A 14,628-nucleotide genomic window follows, 5' to 3' on the forward strand; every position below is an offset into this window, starting at 1 on the left:
CGCAGACCCCCACAACCACCGGCCAGGGTTGTGGGGATGAGGCCCTTGTCCTCATCAACATGGGGACAAGGTGTTTTGGGGGGCTACCCCAAAGCACCCTCCCAATGTTGAGGGCATGTGGCCTGGTACGGTTCAGGAGGGAGGGGGGGCCGCACTCTCGTCCCCCCCTCTTTTCCTGCGGCCTGCCAGGTTGCGTGCTCGGATAAGGGTCTGGTATGGATTTTTGGGGGGACCCCACGCCGTTTTTTTTTTTTTTTTTTGGCGCGGGGTTCCCCTTAAAATCCATACCAGACCTGAAGGGCCTGGTATGGAATTTAGGAGGACTCCCACGTCATATTTTTTTTTTAATTTTGGTTCGGGGTTCCCCTTTGGGGAATTCCCATGCCGTTTTTATCAATGAACTTCTATGTGTATTGTCGGCAATGCAATAGCCGCGGGTAGTTTTAAATGAGTTTTTTCCTTCAAAATGTCATTTTGCTGTCAGACTGTTCTAAACACAGGAAACATGCGCCCCTTTACAGGCATACTATAGACACCCCCCAGGTACGAAATTTAAAGGGATATTACACTTTTATTGTTTGACTTTAAGCATTATTAAAATCACTGCTCCTGAAAAAACGGCCGTTTTTAAAACTTTTTTTTGCATTGATCCATGTCCCCTGGGGCAGGACCCAGGTCCCCAAACACTTTTTATGACAATAACTTGCATATAAGCCTTTAAAATTAGCACTTTTGATTATTCATGTTCGTGTCCCATAGACTTTAACGGTGTTCGCATGTTCGAACGAACTTTTTTCCTGTTCGCATGTTCTGGTGCGAACCGAACAGGGGGGTGTTCGGCTCATCCCTAGCAGTGAGCACTAAAGTATTCCTGCTGTTATGCTACCCCCTAGAATAACCAACCATTTTGAGGCTTACTATTTGGGGGTGGAGGTTGTTTGGCATAAAAATTATCCTTATTTTTGGTAACTGGTTCAGCATTAAATCTGAACTTCAGCCAAAAATAACACAATACAAATTAATAGGCCTTTAAAACATAATATAACAGTGTGCAGTGTGTTCTGCTTCAGTCCAAACATTTCCCCCTTTTTTTAACATTACTAGATATTCTCAGTCTGATGTCCAGCATCATTCAACCCACTTTCTCTGAGCCCAGGTCACCCTGGACAATCCTGTGCCTGTGACTGGCCAATGAAATGAGAAGCAGCACAGAGATGAGCTTGTCTTTATACTTTCTCATCCTATCAGTATGCTTCTTGCCAGCACATGAAATGATTAGCCCCTTGTGCACCTTCTTCCGCTCATGATGTACAGGGACTGCAAGAGGTAAAGTCTCAGTAATTACACTGCCTGCATTTGAAAAGTACATTTACCGATGGATTACAAAGCCTCATATATGTGTCTTTAAATCAGACTAGGGTTCCGCTTTAGGTTTTTAGTACAGGTCAATAGATGTATTCAAACTCATTGACATTTGCACACATCGTAGTGTCTTTTGAAAAGAACAAAACATTTTTCTTCTAGCAGTAAGTCATACATAGCATGAAAGCTACAGTAATGGTTCACTGCTAAAAGATAAAAAAAAAAAACACTGCATGTTAAAAGAAAAAAAAAAACTTTCATTACGCAGACTATATGGCCCAAGATGGAACAATGACCACATTAGGGCACCCCTCCCACATACTTTTCTTCAAAACTAACCTTCATTCTATTCACCCTCTATCCCTCCTAGTGAAGCTGCCTCCACCTTGCTTTAAACAATAAAGTCAGCTACAGTATAGACGGTTCGAATCTCGGCCGGTCCCTGCTGAACCAGCTGAGATTTTACTGCCGCTAGCAGTAACCACTGTGTCCTCCTGGTGGGTATGGCTTCCCCCACCCCCCATTGGGAGAACACAATGGCTCCGTGGAGAGGCATTCTCCTATTAACACTGACTGCGTTGATGGGTGAATTGAGCAATTTTATTTCCTGCAACCAGTGATTGCAGGAAATAAAAACACTCCTTCTATGACCGACTACCTGCGAATGGGCTCAATTCCAATTTCATGCTAGAACCCCAGCTGGTGTAAGCTGCGGGAAGCAGCCCCATCAAAAGTGGTGGGAAGCTGCTGACTCCTGCAGCTAATTGCAGAGGCTCGTAGTGATCGTCCCTGCATGCAGACACTCTGAACCCTTGCTGGGGTTCTCGCATGTAAAAGCGAAGTATGGCCGAAGCTTTTTTGCATGCTCTCCTGTGTCCTGGAATGAGTCGCTATAGCGTGCTATCACCTGACATCACAGAGCTGCTCTTGTCTCTTGAAGGATCCTGACCATTTTGTCAGGATCCACCCAGATGCCTGAGCAGCAGCAAGTTAAGTTGCTCAGAGCTCTACTGAGAATCTGAGCTAGCCGCTCCCACCTCCTCCCACTCCAGGGAGCAGTGGAGGGGCAGAGCAAAGAGCCGAGACTGGAGTGGACAGAGGACTGGGAGTGGACAGAGGACTGAGTGACCAGCGCTCGTGTGATTGCAGTCATATACCGTTAATACTTTAGCTGACCAAAGACGGGTATTTTTTTTTTTCTTTGTTCAGCACGCTGGGCAAAAGAAAACTAACAGATTCCTCCATCTACACAAACGAGTTAGATGGGGGAATCCCCATTCCCCGCTGGGACACTGTATTCAGACAGTGGGACCCACCGTTGTCCGAATACACTGATCAGCGGCTGCAGCCAAATTACTGTAGCTACTGATCGACAACCATTTTCCAGCATGTCTCTTCGACAAAAGTTGACAAAATGATTGGTCTCTGTAGTGGTGACTGTCACATACTGATTAAAATTCAGCTGATCCCTGCTTAACTGGCCGAATTTTGATCAGTCTATGGTCAGCTTTGGAAAAGTTGCTTCCTGGATATCAAGCAATTGTGCTGAAAATTACTTGCTAAGCTATTACTAGACTTTATCTTTCCATTCTTTTTGCATAATGATATAAATGAAGTACTCAGGTATGTCTATGTTTCGTTGCATTGTTTTTAATGTTTTTTCTAAATAAAATTTGTTTATCTTTATACTGTTGTATATACATTTCCATTCAAGTCAAACACTAAGTGCCTTTAAAGTCCGCCTAGGGGAACTCTTTTCTATATTTACTAGACTTGCCAAGCTTCACAATTTTGTTGCACAATTGCAGGAAGTCAGCATTGCATGACTCCAGATCAACTTTTTTTGCAAACATGCAAGTCTGTTGCATATTCTGGTTCAGTTATGTTGTGCAATAGTCATCCCACCACAGGGGTCACTGTGGCTGAATTTTCATGCTGTAGACTTGCAGAGCTCTTTCTGTAGCCTCACCACTGCAATTTTGCTCTTGCTAGAGGCTTGCCACGCAAATTTGCTACAAACTGTAAGTGTCAGCTAGAACTTGTGCTTCATGTGCTCTGCAAGTGTACAATTTGCCAGTGAAAATGTGCATCAAGGTAACAGACTTAATTCAAAACAGCCACAAATGTGTGGCAAGTTATCCTTGCTATCAGGGTTATCTGGGATCTATTGTTGCTGGCTGCAGGGGATCTATTTTACTGCTTTTCATGTTAGTATTAACAAATTCCATACAAATTTCTTAGCACTACAAAATGATACGTGGTTCTGTTTTCCCTAAAGGCCCTTTCACACTGGGGCGGTTTGCAGGCGCTATTGTGCTAAACCGGCCCGAAACAGCCGCTGCTGTGTCTCCAGTGTGAAAGCCCCGAGGGCTTTCACACTGGAGCGGTGCGCTAGCAGGACGGGAAAAAAAGTCCTGCTAGCAGCATCTTCAGAGTGGTGAAGGAGCGGAGTGTATACCGCTCCTTCACCACTCCTGCCCATTGAAATCAATGGGACAGCACAGCTGTACCGCTGGCAAAGCGCCTCTGCAGAGGCGCTTTGCGTTGGTTTTTAACCCTTTCTTGGCCGCTAGCGGACGAATACGGACGGTAAATCGCCGCTTACAATAGCGCTGTTTTACCGCCGATGCCGCCCCCACCCCAGTGTGAAAGGGGCCTTAAAGGGGTGGTACTGGAAGGTGGATAGGGGGTGGAAAAATAAAAATAAAAACTGCGCTGCAGAGCAAAAAAGGTCAAAGGTAAAAGCTGCACACAAAATACACCAATATCTGTGTATACCATGAAAAATAAAAAATAAATAAAGTGCGCTAATTATATGAAAATACACACATAGATGTGAATACATGTGGGTAGTAGTAAAAACCACAATCTACTGAGAGCAAGTAAATGACTCCATGAGTGGTAAAAATATATAAGTGCAGGGGGTGGAACCAAGGGACGGTGCTCGGTGGGCAACGACAAGAGGGGAGTACCTGAACCTATTCTCTGAGAAAAAAAAGCCCTGCATAGCAGTAATTCTTCTTTAAGCTCCAAAACGCTTAACATCCAAAATCCCATGGTTTTTAGTTGTGCCTATTTACACCTGAGTGTAATGTCCAAGGTTGGGGCATTTTTGACTGCAGTAGATTTCAATAGGAATTGCCTAAAAACGCAAAATCTGCAAAAAGATGCATAATGTGATTTTTTTCCTTAGTAAATAAAAAAATGTTATACTTACCTCCTCTGTGCAATGGTTTTGCACACTACAGCCTGGATCCTCCTCTTCCCGGCTCCCTCTTCGGTGCTTTAGGCCCCTCCCTCCTGATGAGTGCCCCCACAGCAAGCAGATTGCTATGGGGAGGCACCCGAGCCAAACCACAGCTCTGCGTGTCCATTCAGACATGGAGCCGTGACCCGGCCCTGCCCCCTCTCTCCTCATTGGCTGACTAACTTTGATCAACAGCAGCGGGAGCCAATGGCGCCACGCTGCTGTCTCAACCAAAGAGGAGGGGAGCCCTGGGCAGCCGAGAAACTCCTTCAGCATTGATAGATCTAGATGGGACTTAGGTAAGTGTTAGGGGGGCTGCTGCACACAGAAGGCTTTTTATCTTAATGCATCAAATCCATTAAGATAAAAAACCTAGTGCCTTTACAACCACTTTAAGAAAGAAAAATGCTCAAGTAAAAATTCTTGTACAAACGCTCACGAAAAAGCCTGTAAATATGACCAAAGATGCTCAGCTCAAGTGTGAATGCAGCCATAATGAGGCATTACTGAACGTTAGTGAAGGAACCCAGATGTGTACTGAACGCATATTTTTTATAAACTAGTTTTGCTACTTTTTATTGCTTGTAATGTTCAAACATTTGCTTAACTTTAATTCCCTCAGAACCTAAATTTCCTCTTAACTTCGGGTACAAAAAAAAAAATGTGGAGGGGGTGAGCAGGGACCGGCCAAATTTTGATCCATGTATCGGCAGGCTGATCAATCGATCGACTTGGGTACCCCCAGTCTGTTGGATCTTTCTACATACGATTACGGCCAGCAGCTATATAGCTGCTAACAGTAATCATTGTATTCTGCTGGCCTGGAATGCTCCCCGTGCCCCCTGCTGGTAGAATACAATAACACAGCGGGAGGCAATCCCTCATCAACACTGACTGCGTGGATGGAGATATCGAGCAATCTTTTTTTACTTGGTGGAAGGAAAAAAAATTGTATCATCTATGGCCTGCTTTACAGTGATGACTGGGAAGTAGTTACACAGAGGTTGCAAGGTTTCAGATAAATAATACTGCTTCTTTTGCAACCCCCTAAACTTAACCATCATTTAACCCTTGCAGTTGGTGGGGGAAGGACTGCAAGAGTAATTTTGCTGTGTCTAGACTCTGATGTAAGGGAGAACTCTGGGGATTCTAACATAAGGGATGCTCTGGGAACCCTGATTTAAGGGGAACTCTGAGAACTCTGATGCACAGTGAGGACGCTGATGTAAGGGGGAACACTGTGGCCTCTGGTGTAAAGGGGAACTATGATGTAAGGGGTGCTCTGAGAACCCTGATTTACCTTAGTGTACTCACTCAGAGACAGGAGAGAAAAGGGGGGAGACTTCAGTCACAAACAGGGATGGATGGTGAGCTCACTCACCCCTTGGCAGTCAGCACCTCTCATCCAGATATATCTGAGGCTGCTGGACTTCAAATTTCCGGCCCCCCGCTTCCTTTTTCTGAGGCACAGCGCTGGGGATTGGAGTGTGGGCAGACACAGAGGGGTAGGGGCGGGAGGAAGAGGAGCAGATCGATCCCTCTCTCCTTTCCCATCTGTATGTGGAGGGAATTGTTAGTGCTGGCTTTGGGCAGTGTGAAAGAGAGTGTAACAGACACTCTCAGCTTAGATAACTGCAGCTAGCAACCCTGCTGGGAGGCCATAGTCCAGTCTGAATAATGTGTCTGTGTTTCAGGCAGTTTGAAACCCGGACACATGATTCTTAAACCCAAACTGTCTGGGTGAATCCCTGACAGGTGGTAACCCTAGCCACATCTAGTACAAGTAGAAAAGCCTATCATCTGCCAGCATGTTGCAGAGCAGGACCATTGCTCTCTTTGTGGAAGCATTGTTCGCTCTGCAGAGGCCTGACATGCCCCTGCTGAGTAAGGCACAGAGCTCTCCAACCAGCAGGGACATGTGCCTTCCCACACAGAGCAAGGGTCCTTCTCTGCATATGCTGGATGCCGGCTTTTCTACTCAGGATGTGCTTCTTCTGAAGGCAATTGGTTCCACTAGATTTTAGTTAGGGGTATCAGAGTAAAGGGGGCTAAATACAAATGCACGCCACACTTTTCAGATATTTATTTGTAAAAAATTTTGAAAACCATTTATCATTTTCCTTCCACTTCACAATTATGTGCCACTTTGTGTTGGTCTATCACATAAAATCCCAATAAAATACATTTAAGTTTCTGGTTGTAATGTGGAAAAATTTCAAGGGGTATGAATACTTTTTCAAGGCACTGTATTTTTTGAAAGCAGAGGCCCTAGAGCAGTGTTTTTCAACCTTTATTCAGTAAAGGCACCCTTTAAAACTTATGGACAGTCTCAAGGCACCCTTTAAAAATGATGGGCAGCCTCGTGGCACCCTTCTAAAATGTAACAACTATTCTAATAGTTTTACATAATGCAGCAACATCCACACAAGTAGGACACACAACATTAGAGGTGATTTATTCTTCCAAAGCAAATACACTTTTGCAAACTGGGACCGATTAGTCTTCCAAAGTTTCTCCTCTCCCTTTCTCCATCACTCAGCTTATGTGACCCCAATGCTGATAGAGAGGGAGAGGGGAGGGTCAAAAAAGGGTGCTATGCAGGCGACTGACATCCTCCTTATCTACTGATAATGCCATTCTTGAAAAAGGTTGACTTATGCCACGTACACACGATCAGGATTTTGGTCGGAAAAAGATATGATGGCTTTTCCGACAGGATTCCACTCAAGCTTGCCTTGCATACACACGGTCACACAAGTTCGCTGAACTTTCGACCGTCAAGAACGCGGTGATGTACAACACTACGACGAGCCGAGAAAATGAAGTTCAGTGCTTCCGAGCATGCGTCGAATTGTTTCCGAGCATGCGTAGGAATTTTGCGTGTCGGAATTGCTACAGACGATCGTATTTTCGGATAGGAACTTTTTCCGACCGAAAAATTGAGAACCTGCCCTCAATCTTTTGCTGGCTGGAATTCGGCCAGCAAAAGTCCGATGGAGCGTACACACGGTCGCATTTTCCGACCAAAAGCTCTCATCGGTCTTTTGCTGGCCAAATTTCCGATCGTGTGTACGCGGCATAAGAGAGTAAAATTTTATGTCCTGTAGAAGTGATCAGGTGGCTGTAGAGCTGTTTGGATCACTTCTACAGGTAAGCCCATTGCCCACTGAAAATTTTCATCCCAGTGTAACTACTTTAACCTGAGGACGTACGGGTACAGCCTAAGGGCGTCAATTGGTTAATATTTTGTGGCCCTTGTTATGGGCAAGAGAGTTTAATTAGATGGGAGAGGAGACTGTGTTTATCATTTTATTGAATAGTCTTTACTGCTGAATAAGCCCAATAGAATTGGATTGTGTACTCTCTAATGTTCACTAAGAACATCATGTATAATCATACAGTTACACTTATAAAATCCATTATTCCTAATGAGCTAATTTCCATCTCATCTGAATACATTTCCATTTAAGATGACCGTATGTGAACTATTGTACTGATCATGTCCTTACACTGGGAGATTTATTGTACAATCCAACACCAATTAATGAGCAGTATTATTTTTTTAATGTTTGTGTTCTCCACCCATATTTAATATATGGTTTTGGAGTAGTTGCTATATCATCTAGCTTGTTATATCTTTAATGGACATTGGTTGCAAGATTACTGTGCTTAAAGCTGAACTCCAGGCAGATATAAAAAATACAAATCGACTGTATTCATTACCACATTAATTACATTTTTTTTTAATGCAATCAATGTACCAGAATTTGAAGGTACAGAGCTCAGACTAGATAGGGAGAAGCAGCATGAAGAGCCAGTCAGGTGTGCCTCAGAGCTCATTCGTTGACAAGGAGCATTCTTATAGGTGGAGAGAACAGCGTGACAGAGAGATGACATAATCACTGTGCAGCTTCTTCTTTCACTGTTCAGTCACAGGATGGGGGAGGAAAATGAGATATAGGTAAAACTGAAACTGCAGCAGACAAACATTTTTTTGCAATGTGCTGTGTGGCAGAGCAATACAAATCTCAGCATTAGATGGACAGAGATACAAATCCTTTTGTTATGTAAAACAACACCTATACAGTCAGGTCCATAAATATTGGGACATCGATACAATTCTAATCTTTTTGGCTCTATACACCACCACAATTGATTTGAAATGAAACGAACAAGATGTGCTTTAACTGCAGACTTTCAGCTTTAATTTGAGGGTATTTACATCCAAATCAGGTGAATGGTGTAGGAATTACAACAGTTTGTATATGTGCCTCCCACTTTTTAAGGGACCAAAAGTAATGGGACAGATTAACAATCATCCATCAAACTTTCACTTTTTAATACTTGGTTGCAAATCCTTTGCAGTCAATTACAGCCTGAAGTCTGGAAAGCATAGACATCATCAGACGCTGGGTTTCATCCCTGGTGATGCTCTGCCAGGCCTCTGCTGCCACAATCTTCAGTTCCTGCTTGTTCTTGGGGCATTTTCCCTTCAGTTTTGTCTTCAGCAAGTGAAATGCATGCTCAATCAGATTCAGGTCAGGTGATTGACTTGGCCATTGCATAACATTCCACTGCTTTCCCTTAAACTCTTTGGTTGCTTTCGCAGTATGCTTCAGGTCATTGTCCATCTGCACTGTGAAGCGCCGTCCAATGAGTTCTGAAGCATTTTGCTGAATATGAGCAGATAATATTGCCCAAAACACTTCAGAATTCATCCTGCTGCTTTTGTCAGCAGTCACATCATCAATAAATACAAGAGAACCAGTTCCTTTGGCAGCCATACATGCCCACGCCATGACACTACCACCACCATGCTTCACCGATGAGGTGGTATGCTTTGGATCATGAGCAGTTCCTTTCCTTCTCCATATTCTTCTCTTCCCATCACTCTGGTACAAGTTGATCTTGGTCTCATCTGTCCATAGGATGTTGTTCCAGAACTGTGAAGGCTTTTTTAGATGTTGTTTGGCAAACTCTAATCTGGCCTTCCTGTTTTTGAGGCTCACCAATGGTTTACATCTTGTGGTGAACCCTCTGTATTCACTCTGGTGAAGTCTTCTCTTAAATGTTGACACACATACACCTACCTCCTGGAGAGTGTTCTTGATCTGGCCAACTGTTGTGAAGGGTGTTTTCTTCACCAGGGAAAGAATTGTTGGGTCATCCACCACAGTTGTTTTCCGTGGTCTTCTGGGTATTTTGGTGTTGCTGAGCTCACCAGTGCGTTCTTTCTTTTTAAGGATGTTCCAAACAGTTGATTTGGCCACACCTAATGTTTTGCTATCCCTCTGATGGGTTTATTTTGTTTTTTCAGCCTAATGATGGCTTGCTTCACTGATAGTGACAGCTCTTTGGATCTCATATTGAGAGTTGACAGCAACAGATTCCAAATGCAAATAGCACACTTGAAATGAACTCTAGACCTTTTATCTGCTCCTTGTAAATGGGATAATGAGGGAATAACACACACCTGGCCATGGAATAGCTGAACAGCCAATTGTCCCATTACTTTTGGTCCCTTACAAAGTGGGAGGCACATATACAAACTGTTGTAATTCCTACACCGTTCACCTGATTTGGATGTAAATACCCTCAAATTAAAGATGAAAGTCTGCAGTTAAAGCGCATCTTGTTTGTTTCATTTCAAATCTATTGTGGTGGTGTATAGAGCCAAAAAGATTAGAATTGTGTCGATGTCCCAATATTTATGGACCTGACTATACATGTATTTCATCTGTGTACGCATTTAGTAAAGTCATTTTATATATCATAGGGAAGTGTTAAAACACTTGTCATTTTTTGCCAGCCCATTGGGCACATTTCCCTTCACTTCCTGTCCCATAGACACAATAGGCAGAAAGTTATAGTCTCCAATGTTAGAGAAATTCTTTCAGCCAGTTGTCACCCAGCCAAACCAGTAGTCCCTTTAAAAGATTTGATCTATTGCACCATCCAAAATGGTCACCAGGACAAACAGAGAGAGTGACTCACTCCAGTGGGGATACAGACAGCAATAAAAATTTTACAGGAGATCTTACACTTCCCTACCTTATCCCAAACCAAAATAAATTGTTTTAGATACATTGAATAATTAATTTGCAGAGAAAAAAATTGCAGAGCTATTTGTCCTTGGAAATTGCATGTATATTAGTTCTGTGCTGATGGTGACAAAAATTAATGTTATAAGGCTATTTCCTCTCCAGGTCAAATATTTCCAATAGAGCAAATCAGGAAAAAAATGAAGTTATAGCCACCAGATCAGGGGTGTTAAACTCAATTTTATTGTGGGCCAGATAAGCATTATGGTTGCCCTCAAGGGGTCGGTTGTATCTGTTATACTAGGTGTCCAGAGCACCCCACCCCCTTATATCAGATTTCAAGAGCCTCCCACCATCAGAAGTCAAGGGTCCTTCACCCTCTCTTACATCACAGTGCAGCTCCCTTACCTTGTGCTGCTTCCGAGAAGAAGCTGGGGGCAGATCTAGGATGCAGAAAGTGCAGGGTCTGGAAGAGGACCAGAGGAGGGCCAGAATCAGCTGTCAGTGTCTGCTGAATACAGAGAGGCTAAAAGGCGCAGGATCTATAAAAAGAGTTCTCTCCTCTCTGCTGCCAATTGCTGAGGCAGAGGGGAGCAGAGACAAGCCTCTCCGCAGTGGCACAGAGAAGTGCAGGATCTGGTAGAGGAGTTCTGTCCTCTTCTCTACTACCTGCTACTAAGACAAGGTGGGGGCAGAGATGAGGGAGGTGCTGCAGAAGAGGCATGAGAGCCACATGAAATGGCCTGGTGGGTTTGATTCAGCCCACATGCCTTGTGTTTGACACATGTGCACTAAATAATCATAGGAGATAAATACAAATGTACTATGATCATCATCTCCACCTAGAGACCGTAATCTATTCTGTGTGAAGAATAACATTCAACCTGGAGGGAAAAAAGACTAAAAACATGAATTTCTGCCCCTAATCACGCACCTATTTCACAGGACAAATAGATCTGTGATTTCTTGTTTTTTTGTTTTTTATAAATACACTCCTTAAAGTTCTCAGCTCAAACCACCTGCTGCAGCCACTATGTAAGGGGAATCATCATTACAGCCAGTGTACTGGAGACAGGGCTGGTGCAAGGATTTTTGACACCCTAGGCGAAACCTCATTTTGCCGCCCCCCCGGCTGGCTCCGCCCCCTTTTCCCTGCCCATGTAAATCCCACCTTTTTAATAAAACGCCCATCAAATACAGCCTCACCAGCACCCATCAAATGCAGCCTCACCAGCCCCCATCAAATGCAGCCTCCCCAGCCCCCATCAAATGCAGCCTCACCAGCGCCCATCAAATGCAGTCTCACCAGCGCCCATCAAATGCAGCCTCACCAGCGCCCATCAAATGCAGCCCCACTCAGCGCCCATCAAATGCAGCCCCACCCAGCGCCCATCAAATGCAGCCCCACCCAGCGCCCATCAAATGCAGCCTCACCAGCGCCCATCAAATGTAGCCTCACCAGCGCCCATCAAATGCAGCCCCACCCAGCGCCCATCAAATGCAGCCCCACCCAGCGCCCATCAAATGCAGCCCCACCCAGCGCCCATCAAATGTAGCCTCACCAGCGCCCATCAAATGTAGTCTCACCAGCGTCCATCAAATGCAGCCTCACCAGCGCCCATCAAATGTAACCACACCAGCACCCATCAAATGTAACCTCACCAGCACCCATCAAATGTAACCTCACCAGCACCCATCAAATGTAGCCTCACCAGCGCCCATCAAATGTAGCCTCACCAGCGCCCATCAAATGTATCCTCACCAGCACCCATCAAATGCAGCCTACCAGCGCCCTTCAATACAGCCTTCCAGTGCCCATCAATGAATGTTTGCTTGCTGGAGTCGGGACACAGACACAGTCCTCCACCACTGCTGCACCTCTGACACTATTTGTGAACGGAGCTGCGGCTGCCTGCTGATGCTGAGACTTAGTTGCTTGCTGCAGAGAGAAGAGAGTAGGAAAACCAGTGGCCGGGCGCCCCCTAGGCAGCAGGGCGCCCTGGGCGGCCGCCTAGTTTGCCTAGTGGTAGCACCGGCCCTGACTGGAGAAAGCTAAGTGTGCAGGACTGGAAACAGAGGACTCCATGGGAAGAGCTCATTGGTAGATTTTCTGGGAAATATAAGAAGCTTAAGAAATCAGTGGCTGTCGCTTGTCAGTCTCTACCCAAAATTGACATATCAGTTTTGGAATGTAATAAACATACGGTTTGCATTTCTAATTTCTGAAAATAAATGGTATTAAAAAGTTGGATACAAAATAGAAGGGGTGGCAGTAACAAAGTTCACAGCAAAAAGCCATAAATGTCTGCGGGCCAATAAAACTTTACTACATGGTGATGAGAAACCATAATGTAGTTAAATATGTTCAGTAATAAAATAATGTGTAGGTAGAAATACAACTCACTCATGATCAAGAACTGATCCAAGCTTTATTCATTTTATACATGTGATAAAAAAATTAAACCTTAAAGCCAATGTTCAGAATGTTTGGTATACAGAAGAACATATATTCTTATGAAGATTACTGTAAAATGTTTGGAATACAGAGGAACATATATTCTTATGAAGATTACTGTAGAGTGTTTGGAATACAGAGGAACGTATATTCTTATGAAGATTACTGTAGAATGTTTGGAATACAGAGGAACGTATATTCTCATGAAGATTACTGTACAATGTTTGGAATACAGAGGAACATATATTCTTATGAAGATCCTGTAGAATGTTTGGGGAAAAAAGGAACGTATATTCTTATGAAGATTACTGTAGAATGTTTGGAATACAGAGGAACGTATATTCTTATAAAGATTACTGTAGAATGTTTGGAATAAAGAGGAACGTATATTCTTATGAAGGTTGCTGTAGAATGTTTGGAATACAGAGGAACGTATATTCTTATGAAGATTACTGTAGAGTGTTTGGTATAAAGAGGAACGTATATTCTTATGAAGATTACTGTACAATGTTTGGAATACAGAGGAACGTATATTCTTATGAAGATTACTGTAGAATGTTTGGAATACAGAGGAACGCATATTCTTATGAAGATACTGTAGAATGTTTGGAATACAGAGGAACGTATATTCTTATGAAGATACTGTAGAATGTTTGGAATACAGAGGAACGTATATTCTTATGAAGATACTGTAGAATGTTTGGAATACAGAGGAACGTATATTCTTATGAAGATACTGTAGATATATAAGCAGTCCCTTACCGTGACAAGTAGGGAGATTCCTGGGGGTCTCAGGTGAACGAAGGAGGTCCAGACCACATGCACAATCCACAATTGGTGCTGTCACTTTCAGCAGAGCAGTGCTGTAAGTCTATGAAGGAAGTGCAGAAAGCTTGGTAAAGGGAGGAGATTTAACCAGGTAAACTGGAAATGCGTGAAGTGTGCTACTATTCTTTTAGACAGTTTGTAACTTGCAACACGCCTTACTTTGTTCAACCTGCTACGAAGCTTCCACTCCCACTGAGACACCTGTCCTAACAAATAGGGTCACAGTCACCTGTATAAAGAATAATCAGCTGCTGAGCCAGTTGTGACATATAGATAGAAGGAGGAGACAGATAAGGATAGATATCTTTAATCCTAAAGGGAGGGGTGGATTTATATGCATTTAGAGCAAAGGTAAGTCATAAAAATTTCATACTGAATTCCCTAGCTCCATAGACTTGCTGCATGATTATTGTCTACTACATTCCAATTCACATCCAACACACAATGGGCTCATTTACAAAAGTATCTAAAAAAAAGATATCTGGGTTACCATAGTAGCCAATCACATTCAGACCTAAACAGGGACATAATATTGCAATTCTAAGGCAGGCCATGCATCAAGCGATTTTCTTTCCTGCAATCACAGGTTGCTCGATTCCCCCATCAACACAGTCAGTGTTGATGCGGGAATCCCTTCCGCTGAGCTAATGTGTTCTCCCGGCGGGGTAGCACAATGATTATTGGTAGTGGCTGTA

The 14,628-nt window shown here is 43.6% G+C and overlaps 1 protein-coding gene across 2 annotated transcripts in view; it reads right to left on the reverse strand.

The window, feature by feature from the left end:
* Positions 1-14,201, reverse strand: part of FAM3D (FAM3 metabolism regulating signaling molecule D) — a 136,358-nt gene extending 122,157 nt beyond the window's left edge. Inside the window, exons 1-2 of one of the 2 annotated variants that reach the window (XM_073592148.1) lie at positions 14,093-14,201; positions 13,868-13,976 (exon numbers count right to left, since the gene is read on the reverse strand). The gene's annotated coding sequence lies outside the window, so the exon portion shown is untranslated. The other variant, XM_073592147.1, reaches the window with a different exon arrangement.
* Between the last annotated feature and the right edge of the window lie 427 nt (positions 14,202-14,628).

The sequence above is a fragment of the Aquarana catesbeiana genome, linkage group LG07 (assembly GCF_042186555.1).
Source record: "Aquarana catesbeiana isolate 2022-GZ linkage group LG07, ASM4218655v1, whole genome shotgun sequence".
Classification (NCBI taxonomy): domain Eukaryota; kingdom Metazoa; phylum Chordata; class Amphibia; order Anura; family Ranidae; genus Aquarana; species Aquarana catesbeiana.